The 12945-nt window shown below is 42.8% G+C and overlaps 1 protein-coding gene across 10 annotated transcripts in view; it reads right to left on the bottom strand.

Annotated features, from left to right (window-relative positions):
- Positions 1 to 6002, bottom strand: part of Trmt9b (tRNA methyltransferase 9B (putative)) — a 54198-nt gene extending 48196 nt beyond the window's left edge. For 2 of the 10 annotated variants that reach the window (XM_074054712.1, XM_074054713.1), the window contains exons 1-2: positions 5702 to 5844; positions 5053 to 5336 (exon numbers count right to left, since the gene is read on the bottom strand). The gene's annotated coding sequence lies outside the window, so the exon portion shown is untranslated. The other 8 variants (XM_074054717.1, XM_074054718.1, XM_074054711.1 and 5 more) reach the window with 4 other exon arrangements.
- Between the last annotated feature and the right edge of the window lie 6943 nt (positions 6003 to 12945).

Raw genomic sequence — 12945 nt, 5'->3', positions numbered from 1 at the left:
AATTTCAACTATAAATCTATAATGTCCACATGCTTGAAAGGGTAATTGGTTAGCAACTAGACATTTTTAAAATTTTTACAACATTTTTTTCAAAGTCAGTCTCAACCTGCTTTGATTAAATATTCTAAGTCTTTGACAAACTGTATTTTAGATATGTGCTAGACATGATGGCTTGTCACTCAACACTCATTCCTATCTTCTACATCTGAGGCTAGAAACCTATAAACTACATTTCCCAAAGTCCCTTGCAGTTAGGGTTCAGGTACAGATTAGGTTCTGCTGGTAAGATGAACTGGAGGAGGACGTGGAGGGTATTCTAGTCAAAATGTATGCTAGCTGGTTTTCATTTACATGCTCAATCACTAGCTTGCTAGGAGGGTGTGGGGGAAGCACTTTGCAGTAGCACCTCTGAACACAGCAGCACAGTGAAACAGAGTATTCTTGATGTCAATATCTACAGTGGTGGCTCCAGTCTGTGGCAATGATGGCAGCAACCCTGGGGCCAGTTCAGTCACATTGCCTGGAAGTCATCTCATAGGACTGACAAGAGGAACACTCTCCTCTCCTTTAAGTGGCACCCTCCCCTCCAACCTTCCTGTGAACACCTAACTCACACGCTGAGTCCCTTTCTGCTTAAAGTAACTAGGCCAGTCTCCTGATACATGAAAGAGAAGGGAGAGATGACAGCACTCAATACACCAAGATGGCAGGGAATTTCTTGTAAGAACCATGAAAATGGGAAAGACTATGCCCACCTGATTTAGAGAGTTATGCACTGACCGGACTATCCAGGAGGCCAAAACATAATGATGATGGCTGAGAAATAACCATGGGTACCATGAAGAGAGAAGGAAAACAAAAAGAATAAAACGATGTGTGGGGAGAAGAGGACCACACACCAAATCCCTCAAATAACCCTGAGAGCATAATCTCCCAAGAGTGAGGTTGCTTCAGATTGTGGTCACACTCTCACAGAGCTGGGCTCAAGGCTTCCCAGGGACTTAGGCCTTTCTACAGAGTGAGAAATACAGAATGAATCAGTCCCTACAGCTCTTATATAGACCCCCAGATTCAAACCGTGTGTGTGTGTGTGTGTGTGTGTGTGTGTGTGTGTGTAACATAGCAACATAGCTCTCTCTCTCTCTCTCTCTCTCTCTCTCTCTATATATATATATATATATATATATATACACACACACACACACGGCATGTATTTTTAAACAAAAATCTGTTAGATTTTAAAAAGACAATGAACCCAAAACGTTTTAAAGTCAAACAACAATACAAAGGAACTGACAAATTAACCAATTGTGATAAACACTGGCTTAGTTTTTTATCAGCTAAAAAAGATCGCAAATTACCTCTTTATAATTCAAAAAATCATTCTGAAAACAATCCTAAGGTAAAATGCTTACATAAAACAAAAGTTCTACTGAGACATAAAAAAAAAAGTCTGACAGCCCAGGCCTACTGCTCCAATTCCTTCACACAGCATTGCCCCCAAAGGCACCTATCTCCACATTTCCTCCCCCCAACACACACACACACAGGATCTCTTTGGGTGCTGTTCACTCTGCACTAACTGCTCTTCCTTCATATCACTTTCTTAAGAGAATTCCTGACTCCTTCCCTCTACAGGTCAAAATCTCCATCTCTGTTTTCGTCCTTGGGGGTTATATCTGACTACTAGACTACTACAGGCAGAGTAATTTATTCAGAGTTAAGACTGATTTATCTCGGCTCTGGAGGCTGCAAAGTCCAAGAGCACTAGCATCTGTTCAGCCTCTGGTGAGGGTCTTCTTGCTGGTAACCTCTCTGCGGAGTCCTGAGGACAGACAGGGCATCACGTGACAAGACAGAACAAGCCTGCTAGCTTGGATATCTTTTCTTTTTATAATGCAATTATGAGGTCTCCACCCTTAAGACTTCCTTAATGCTACGTCAAAGCCCTACCTCAGACACCACTAACACATGACTTTGGAGTTAAGGTTTCAACATGAGTTTTGGAGGGCACACACACAGACCATGGCACTACCTTGGAGATTCTTCTTACACAGCACTCAGCACAGGTTTACGTTACAGATTTACCTGTTTGTTACCAGCAGACATGCATTTGCCAGGAGAAGGCTCAGGGTGATTTTCTTGCTTTAAGTTTCTTAGATGCCTTGGGAATGCTGAGTGACTGAGTGACAAGCTGAATGAATGGCACTGCTGCTTCTTGCCAAAGTCCTAATAACGTACTCCATTCCTAAATCGTGAAGGATGTTCTCTACCTTGTCTAACTACCATGGGGAAACCAGAAGTTATTATCATGCTATCAGGAGAATACTTCTAAAGACATTAGCAGAAGTTGAGTAAATGTTTAAATTTTATTTTAGAATGTCAGTTGATCTATCCTATCATCTCCAAAAATAATAACAGGTGGCGTAGGTGAGTCAAAGTGGAGGAGAGGCAAGTGTGACAGTGTCATCTTGGAGCTCCCAAAGAACACTGACTGTCACAGAATTTTATACCCGCTGTTCCACTTGCTCCTTGTAAGAATCAGCTTAGGTCAGGTCTTCTCTGTCAAAGAATTTAATCATTAATAACCACCTTACTAACTCGTTTCCCATATGCTCACTTCATGGACTTAGCCTAATATGATAAAAGTTTCTATTAAGAACAAAGGGTTGTTATCCTCAGCTGGGCCAGGGCAAGAATCCACTAGATGCCCTGGTTCCGGACCTGATAACCAAAAACAGTTATTGCTTCTCTGAACTTTTCAAACTTCTTTGTTAACCTGGCCTTTTTCTAACTAGCCAACTGCGTAGACTATGAGCCCCAAACCTGCCAAATCCAGGAGCAGGAGAGGGACAGGAGGGCATCAGATAAAACCCCTGCAGACTTCCCACTCGGTGTGCATACCTCTCAGGCTTCTGGGTGTGCACCCTTCTGCAGAAGTAAATTTTGCCATACCTATTGACTTCTGAGTAGTGTCATCTCTCTCGTGACACTCCAATATCTTAAAGATATTTCTAACACTCCTCACAATCACCTTAGGAAGTGTCATTGTCCCCATTTCACAGATGGGCAAATGGCTCTGAGCTGGGCTTCACTCCAGGTGAGCTAGTTTAAACTCGAAATGTCTTCCTTTGGTGGGTGGAAGTTTCTCTGGATGAGAAGTACCGAAAATAAATGACATTCACCCATTTTGAACACCTCTTAGCCAAGGTTTTTATGCCATCAAGTGAAGAGAATCACAAAAGCTAAAGGACATGCAACTGACCACTTAGCATCACTATTCTTTCAGCCTTTCCAGGGACCATTTTATGCCAGAATCAGGCTCAAAATTAAGTTCCTTCAGACTCTCCTTAAGTAAATTCTCTAGTTATCTTAGTACTTTCATGCCACTCTTTTCAGAACTCTTCCCAATTTATCTAGCAGTGAAAACAGAAGATTGCACAGACAAGGGCTGACAGCCTAATTTCAACAATTCATGATACCTCAGGTTAATTGCCATGACAGCTTCCACTCAACTCCTATTTAAAAATGCAAAATTGGAATACAACATGCAGTAACACTGGGATTTAGATGCATGTTTTCTGCTCTCAACATTAAGATCCTGTGTGCTGCCCAGAATGCCTAGCGTGTGCTTTCTTCAAAGCAATGATCAAGCCCTCATCATTACATGCTTCGAATTTTGGAACCTGGCTCTCCAAAGGAGCATATAAATTCTTCAAGTGGAATGCTCTGAAGTATTCATCTACCTATCATAAGCACCATACATAACATCCACTTGCCATTTCTTCTTTACAGTCTTCTTAATCCTAAGTAAGATATAGTTTTAGAAAATAGACAAAAAACAAAGACCTAAGATTTACTAAGAATGTCTTGCTACTCTGCTCATCACTTTAAGGCAGAGTTGAGTTATACGTTTTCAATGTCGCCATCCCTCTGGTACGTAACATTTTATTAAAATCTCTCAACTACCTTTATGCTTTACCTATATCACAATATACACACAAGAGATCAAATTATTTCCAAAGAACGGCATTACAGCGATTGAATCTTGCTAGAAATACAATGTCCTTTGAATTAGGAAATGCGTCTATAGCCGTTCTCTTTTCCAATCTGCATGAATAAAGCAGCAGTTCTCGGGAGCAGTTTCCTTAGTGACGAGATACTTTCCAACTTGTTATGGTCCCCTTTAAATAAGTTACATGATATCAATGGCAAAAAATCGCTTGCATTCCTCTTAAGTGACCCTCCCCTCTGAGCATCTCCAAGGCGCCAGGCACAACACCAGAGCTGTTTACACTGCATTTGCAGCCGGCAATCAAGAGCAGAAAAACCTAGACTCTCTTTTCGCTGAACTTCAAAACAAATTAACCATTCTTTAGCCAGGAAGATGAAGGATTGAATTTGCTAATGAGTCACACGAATAGTACTTTTAGCTACTAAAATAAAGGGCTTCCTTGTAATATTGCCAATAACCTTAATCTCAAAAGGATATAGATATAGGCTACTTCTTTCCCCCACGAAATTTCCAATGCATATTTAAATTCATGCATGCCAAATAATATAAAGCTTTGCACGTACTTGTCCGCAACCTTATCCTCTTTCTACATAAAACAGGGTATGCTTATGGACTTATCACAAAGAACCCAATTAATATAAAAAGACACATACATAGCAAGTAATATACAAATCCTACCATCCTATTTTGAAATTCCTTCTTGAAAACTGCATTTGCATCGTCAGCTCTGAAAACTTTCTGACTTCAAGTAATCTTTGCCCACCGCCTCTTGCAGTTAAAAAATCATTTCCCGAGTGATAGCTTCTAAAGGGAAAGATACACGTGCACTCCGCAAGCACACAGATTCGTTTTCACCTCAAAGCCGCTCCCCCAGTCCGCGCCAGCTCTGAGCTCTGATTTATCGGCTCTTGTATCTGAAGCACATCCCGCAGTCCTTTCCCGCACGGCAGGCTGGCCTGTTTTGATCATGTAAGTTTGCACAAGGTAAACAGGTCACCCAGGGCGACTGGAATGGCAGAGGGAGAGGAGGAACTCACCCAGGCCGTCAGACCCCAGGGGCGGGCATCGGGGGCGCGCGCGGCGACCTGTCGCGCCCTCTCCGCCTGCGGGAGCAGAGCCTGCACAACTAGGGCGGAAAAGACACTCCTGGCCGCTCCCCTCTGCAGACCATTGTCGGCGCCCGGTCGCCGGCGCTTTCTGCACGATACCGGAGCGGGCAGCTCTACCGAGCCGCAGAGTTCCGATGCTCTCCGGAGGGGTGGGGGAAGCGCTTTTGCATCACAGCCCGGGGCTGTACAAGGAGTCACTTCCACCTCTTGACCTATTTTGGAGTGTGAGAAGGAAAGGAAGAAGAAAAAAATAGACGGAGAGAGCGAGCGCGCGCGCGGCGCGGGTGCGCGCGGGGCCGAGGGGGAACGCGGGCGCGCGCCCGGGCGCGCGTGGGGCTAGGGAAGAGAAGTTCGAACGAGGCCCGAGGCCTCCCGCGCCGAGGCTCGCCTGGGGACCCTCCGGGGGCTCCTCCTCTCTCCAGGTTCTCCAGACCCTGCCCAGCGCGAGTACTGCGCGGGAAGTGCCGTTCTAGGGGCTCCAGGTGGCCCCGCGACAGCAGCCAGGCGACCCGCCGCTGCCTCGGACCCCCGGGTCCCCATCCCTGTGGTCATCCTCGCCTCCCCGACCCACCCTCACCTCTCCGGAGGCGGCGCTCAGGCTCCGGCTGTCCAGAACCGAGTCCCGCGGCGTCTCCCGGCCCAGAGGGCAGGCAGACTCTTTGGGCGGCGGGCGCGCAGCGAAGCCGGGGGAGTGTCGCCTTCCCTGCCCTGTCCCCTGCGAACGCCCCGCCCGAACGTACTAGGGAAGTGAGGATTGGCGCGCCTGCCCGGCCTGGGGATGGGGTGGCCTTCCCCTCCTCCCCTGGGTCCTCCGGTCTGTCTCCCGACTTGGCTGGTCCTACGTGGGAGAGGACGCCGAGGCGGTACACCTGGTCGGCCCAAAGTGCAGCAGCGCGGAACCTGAGTGACAACAACGTGACGCTTTAGCGGGTCTTTTCTCATTTGATCCTTACAACCACCTACTTCAATGGAAATGTCCCCATTGGGTACAAGGGCACATGGGACAACTGAAGATCAGAGGGGTCAAATCCAGATTGTCGCCGCATAGACGCTCGGGATCTTTTCACTAAAACAGCATGCTTGATCCTCTGAAGAGATTCCCGAAAACAAGCCCAATCAGAGCAGCATCTGTCTCAGGGCAGGATGGGACTTTGAAGTTTTCACCTAAAATAAGACACAGACCCCTCTCTTCCCATCACGTAATAATAGCGTTCACTACTTTCTGCCATGTCCTTAGTTGATAACTTAAGTCCCTCTTAGTAAACATCACGAGGGAGCTATGTACTTTTTAAAATGCTTGTTCCCAATGTAGAAAGCTTTTGCGCACCTTTGGTCTGCTCTGCTGTCTTAGTGTACCAGGTTGGTGCTTCTCAGTCCTTGGAGAGGGAGCTGCTTTTCTAGTTATGGAGTTTTGGGGGGACCTGGCTATCTGTCTCACGTCCACGCCAGTATATTTAAAGCGCTGCTAAGAGGACTGGTGAGATCAGAATATAGTTTTCAATTCTGGAGTGGTTTTCTAGTGCCGGGTGGATTGGGGTGCGGTGGATGGAAACTTCTGTTTGGGCCTCTTTGTCGCAGTGCCAAGGATAACCAAATAGGCATTTCCTTTTTCTATAAATTTCTCTTTTTCTGCTTAAAAAGGAAAGAAAGGGGGGGAAGTTATGAGCCCCATTTTACATATTCTTGAGCTGAATGCTAGCCCACAGAAAAGCCGCTGCTCCTTTTTGTTTTCATTCAAGAAGTTATAGCTAAAGTACACAGGATACATATTAGATACTGGTAATGTTCTTTGCTTCTAACAGTACAAGACAAAGTACGCCTAAATAACAAAGTGTCTGGCACATGTAGGTAACTAAAATACTTGTCAAGTGAATGAAATCTAAACAGACTGTGACAAATAGGAAAATGGCCTGGTTTAAATTCTACAAGAAAATCAATTACAAGTGGGGTAGTCAAGGAAAGCATCCTGGAGGTAGTGATAGGTTAAGGGGTGGAAGTGAGAAAATGTGTTTGACCTGGTTTTGAAATACATAGTGACACAGGTTCTTAACCTTGTATAGGGAATAGGCCCCTATAGCAATGTGATAGAAATTCTGGAAAACGTTACCAACTCCTTGTTTGGAAGCAGAGAGAAAAAGAGATTGTTCTAGCTGAGGTTATAATAAAGAGGCTTTTATTTCCTGGTGTTAGAAAACCACTAGCAGAATTTGGATAATTTGTGGAGACAGAAAGAAAAGTGTGCTACAAAGAAAATGTGTGAGCTAGAGAAATATATAGCTTGGCTTTATGTTGTTTTGTTCATGAGAATTGCCAAATCTCAGCCAAGAGAGAGAAGAGAGAGATAAAAGAGGTCTGTTTAATCATTGACAGGGGTGACGCTGGGTGGACCCTGAGGTTATCGTATTATTACTTCATTTTTTGTGATGCTAGAAGCTTCATGATTTTTTTTTCTTTTAATGGGATTGGGGTTTGAACTCAGGACTTGAGATAAACCTTCAGTCCATTTTCATCTTGATTATTTTGGAGATGAGGGGGGTCTGGTAAACTATTTGCTCAGGCTGGCCTCGAACTGCAGTCCTCCTGATCTCAGCCTCCATGTAGGATTATAGGCATGAGCCACTGACACCAAGCTCTAGAAAAATATTTTACTCTTGGGTAGTCATAACCAAGCCTGTGGAATTTCCTAGCTTGGAATGTTAGAATGGAGAATCTGTATATACGTATTTAAAAAGAAAGAAATGAAAAAGGTTGTAATATAAAAATGCCCAAATACATAAGATTGTTATTAATAAGTATAGTCGATACAGAAACAATAGATTTCAAATGAATTATAATGTATGTTGATTATAGTGTTCTCTCTTTCTAAACTTGGACTTAACTTCATTTTAGGTTTAGGTAACTAAGTTCCTTTATTATTGCAGTACATTATTGTATGTTATATACTATAAGTTATTATTACTCATATTTACTATATATGTTATTATGCTGTACATTATTAGTACATTGCTTAATTAATACGTCTCTTTATTAGTTGACTCTTTGGGTCTGGCACATACTTCTGGAAGCAGCAGATGGCAGGCCATGATCCTCTGAGGCTTGCTTGCTGTCCCTTTCTGAGAAAGGCAGCCACAGGTGTAAGTTACACTGTCTATGATGTAACTAATACAATCAAGAGTTAGTGTCTCCCAAAGGAGCCATCTAGCTTGTCCTCTGGCATATGAGGCAGTCGTCTGGGAAGTTTTGCCACATAGGTGTGCATTGTATTGGATGGTGAAGATGTGGCCAGTTCAGGCCCCTTTTCCCTGGCTGTCTTAGAAGTAGGGCCTGGATTTGAACCCAGGCAGTGAGTGGGCCAGAGCCTGTGCTCTTAATCACTTTGTTCACTACTTCAGGAGAAGCGTAGGGAGAGCTAAACTGAGTCATGTACATGACCTGACTGAGTCACACTGCAGAGAGCAACAGGTATCTTGGTGACAGGGGCTAACCCTCCTGTACTTCCTGGGACTGCTGGTTTTCCTAGTAGACAGTTGCTTATGGTTGTGGAACTACTGTTCATTCTTCCTTCTTCACGTAGCTTCATAGTAAGTGATATCAATGCAGATAACCTGCTTCTAGTTATGACTTGAACTACCCACTCACACAATCTACCAATTGCCCATAATTGTATTATGATGGGAAGCAGAGCTCTGTTTATTCCTTCTATGGCCTTATCCTTTGAGGTGGCCTTCTTGCCTTCTAATAAAACAGAAGGTACTCCTAGCTCCTCAGGAGGTAGAGATCAGGAGAATCATGGTTCAAGGCCAGACCCAGAAAAAGTTCTGGAGACCCCATCTGAACCAATGGCTGGGCGCAGTGGTGTGCATCTGTCATCCCAGCTACATGAGAAGCACAAACAGGAGGATTGCAGTTCAGGCTGACCTGTGCATAAAGCAACACCCCATCTCAAAACTAACCAATGCGAAGAGGACTGGCAGAGTGGTTTAAGCAACAGAGTGCCTGCCTAGCAAGTGTGAGGCCCTGAGTTCAACAACAACAAAAACCAGAACTACCAAAACAAAAACAAAACAGAAGGTGAATACCTTCTTAAAGAGGTTATCGTAAAAAGAATTTTCTGCAAATCAAGTCCATTTTCCAAGTAACTTTCTTTAATTAGTGACTTTTCCACAAAAAAAAATTTGTCTTGAAACATTACGAAAGTTGTATCCAGAATTTAGCAGCTATTATTTAAAACCACTTATTTGATGGAAATATAGAATAAAAAATAATCAATTAATGTTAAATCCAAATTATTTTATGGCCTTTCTTTTTGAGGTTCATTACCATTGTATCTAAGAAGACATGGGATGCAGTAGCCCTCATGGCCTGGGCCATCTGGGTCCAATAAAACCATGAAAAGTCTCCAGCCTATGGAGCAATAAACTCACACTTCTACTCTCTTAAAACATGGTATTTGTGTAGAGAATTCATGCAAGTTCTTTTTCTATATCTACTGACCATCATTTTATTTATTTTGTCCTCATTGCCTAGACTAGTCCCAGCATTTAAAGCTCAATGCATATGTTTGAATGAAGTTTGTATATATTGCCATGAGCCTCAAAATGTACTGCATGATGCTTTTGTCACTCTTCATTCACCTCAATTTTGACCACTTACTCATTCAAGGCCCTGGTCTAATTACTATTACAGGATGTTTTAGCCCCCAGGCCCAAACCCCTAGGTTTCATAGGTCGGGTCCAGCCACTCCCCACAATGTCCAAGTAAGAGGACAAGTGACAGTGAAGGGCAGGGAAAGGAAGGTGATTACGCCGCACAGGAAGCCATGGGAAGAGGAAATGTAACATTTCAACTCATCTTCCCATATACAGATCATTTAAGTTTAAATAGGAGGAAGAATTGGGGACTGGGGGAGGGGCATGCATAATTATTTAATAGTCCCAGCCACAGGTGTGTTCCTGGAATCATAGGTGGACATAGATGGCAGCCATAGGTGGTCTGACAGCTCATTGTCTCGGAATGGTGAACCTTGCTTCAGTGAGTCATTGCTATCTGGCAGATGGTCTTTGTCTGCTGTTCTGTTCTTCCTGAATTCCAAGATGACTACAAAGTAACTGCAGGAGAGAATGGCTCAAAGCAAAGGACACAAAGCAGCTTTTAGGACCTGTTACATTAGCCTCTTTGGATGCTCATCTATTATTGGTATGATGGAAACTTTTTAATGTTGCATTTTTAGCCACAGTCTCCTTTCAAAGTCATCTCATATTTCTGAGTGAATTAGCTAGTTTAGTATAATTTCATCTTAGTGCATAAGTGGAACCTCTCACCAGGTGGAGCACTATATAGCTTGGGTTAGTTTTAGATTATAGGAAGAAATTGTGAGGTGCTCCAGTATCCCCAGAGCAGGTAGACAAACTCAAACATCATGATTTCATGGGTTTAAAGGATTCCCTACAACAAACTGGTCAGACCAGTCTGGAGATAAAAGAGCTCACCTCTGTTTATAATGTAAATCAGCACAATTTAGAAATAGGAGTGCTAGCCAGAGTATGCCTTGGCATTTGGGGTATGATCTTTACTTAAATCCTAAACTCTTCACTTCTCCAGGTGTGTTCCCCACACCTGTGAAAGCTGGAAGGCCTCCTTCCAGTGAGCAGTAAGTGTTCCAGCATGGAGGATAAGGTGGCTTCTTATCTGATAGTGAGGCAGGCTAAAATTAGGTAAAGTTCAGGACTCATAGAAATTCAAGATTACATTTCAGATTGACCATGTTCTGGCTCAGGGATGCCCTCACCTGGAACCCATGCCCTCCCCACTCATTGATTATTGGATGGGAATCACCTGGTTCCTCCCTTCCCATCAGTTATTGATTTTAAAAGCACCTGGAGGTTAGTTTGAGAAAAATTAATTTAGAATGTAACACATATGTACAGGAAAGCAATATGGGTAAACTCCCTGTATAGCTATCCTTATCTCAATTAGCAAAAACCCTTGGTCCTTCCTATTATTGCTTATACTCTCTTTTCAACAAAATTAGGGATAAAGGCAAAATAGTTTCTGCCTGGTTGCAAGGGAGTGGGTAGGGGGAAGGGGGGAGAAATGACCCAAACATTGTATGCACATATGAATAAAAGAAATAAAAAAAATAAATTTCATGAAAAAAAAAAAACAACAACCATTTAGCTAAAAAAATAAAAAAATAAAAACACCTGGAGAAGGGAGGCATGCTCTCTCTGCCTCCAGATTCCACCTGGGCCCCACCATGCTCCCTTTTGTATTTCCCTTCCCTAAAATAATAAACTCCATTTACACTCACATGTCCTGAGATGGATTCTTTCCTGCAGGGCACAAAGAATTTGGAAGTCTTCTGATCACAGGTTGTAGTCAATTGTAGTCAACAATAGGGTTTCATAAACAAAAAAGAGAAAAACCCATTTCCTCTGTCTGCCTGAACTGTATAAAAAATAGACTTGCCAAATCTCAATTATCTGCAAACACCTGTCCTCTCTCCTCTGTTTTTCCTTCTCCATAATCTTTCTGTAGATGACCTCATCCATCTTTGTCTCTGTGAAGTGAGACATTGTCAGATGTCTCAAAAATTTGTACCTCGGAATTGGTCTTGTAAACATCCATACCACATTGCTGACCTATTGCTTGGCATCTCCATCAGGGTGACTACATATATTGGTAACTGAGGTCCTGTGTCCTCTGGGGACCTAATCCAGATGCTCCTGGCTTTTTATGAGCCCTCATTCTCCCAGTCACCTGGCACATTGCTTGACTCTTGCCTCTCCTTGCCCTTCCTATCCCATTGACAGCTACTGAGGTGAAATGGATATTAAAAATAACTCAAAAATATCAAAAAAGACCAGAGTCAGGAACTAAAACAGAACTAGGAAGTGAACTGAAAATTCAGAAGGCCAGCTCTCCTGCCATCACTCTGACTTCTTTTAGATGTTAAGAAGTTGCAGACTACTTGAATAGTTAAACAGGCATGGCTGTTCAAATGGAAGTCCTAAAACTCACATCTACTGTCCTTGTATTTTGGGTAAGCCTAAATATCTTTTTGCATTTTTAAATAATAAACAGGACCCATCTTCACCACGTGCTAGGTAATAGACCTGCCCTAAACCCATTATCTATGTTTGGAAACTTAGCAAAATGATTATTTGACACTAGGTAACTTGACCAGGTGTAGCGATAGGAATTCAAGCAATACCCTGGACAAAAACTACAATTTTGAGACTTCTTCTCTCCCAACTCCTGCATGGGAAGCAAGAGATGTTTGTTTCTCTTTCCCTTTCCTATTTTTCCCTACTTTATCCTGATAAACTAAAATAAATCTTGCTAAACTTGTATTTTGCTAGACTCCTTTTCTGAGACCCTTTAAAATGCTTTTAGTCATGAATCTCAAATCCCTGCAATTTGTATGGAAACTGGGATTCCCCTCATCCTTCCTTCTTTGGTAACACCACTGGCTGCCAATTTGATCTTTGTAATACTTTTATTTACTTACTTCTCTCCCTTATTGTTCCTACTTTAGTTGTGTATGTCTCATTACTTCCCAGTTGTAATTATAACAATTGTTTAATTTGGTCTCCTAATTTTCAAAGTCATTTCTTTCATGAAACCTTTTCATTTTATTTCTGGAATTAATCTCTCTGTCCTGTGAATTTAGCTGTTCTTAATCTACATTCCTTTTACTGTGCTTATCACTAACCTTCATAAAGTGAATTTATTCATTATTTATTTTATTTATTTATTTAACAAATAATTATTGGACATTCATGTGCCAGGTCCTCTACTGGGAAAATAATGGCAAATGAA

The sequence above is a fragment of the Castor canadensis genome, chromosome 14 (assembly GCF_047511655.1).
Source record: "Castor canadensis chromosome 14, mCasCan1.hap1v2, whole genome shotgun sequence".
NCBI classification, from domain to species: domain Eukaryota; kingdom Metazoa; phylum Chordata; class Mammalia; order Rodentia; family Castoridae; genus Castor; species Castor canadensis.
The sequence above is the reverse complement of the archived record's forward strand: the minus strand, read 5'-3'. Positions and strand labels throughout refer to the sequence as shown.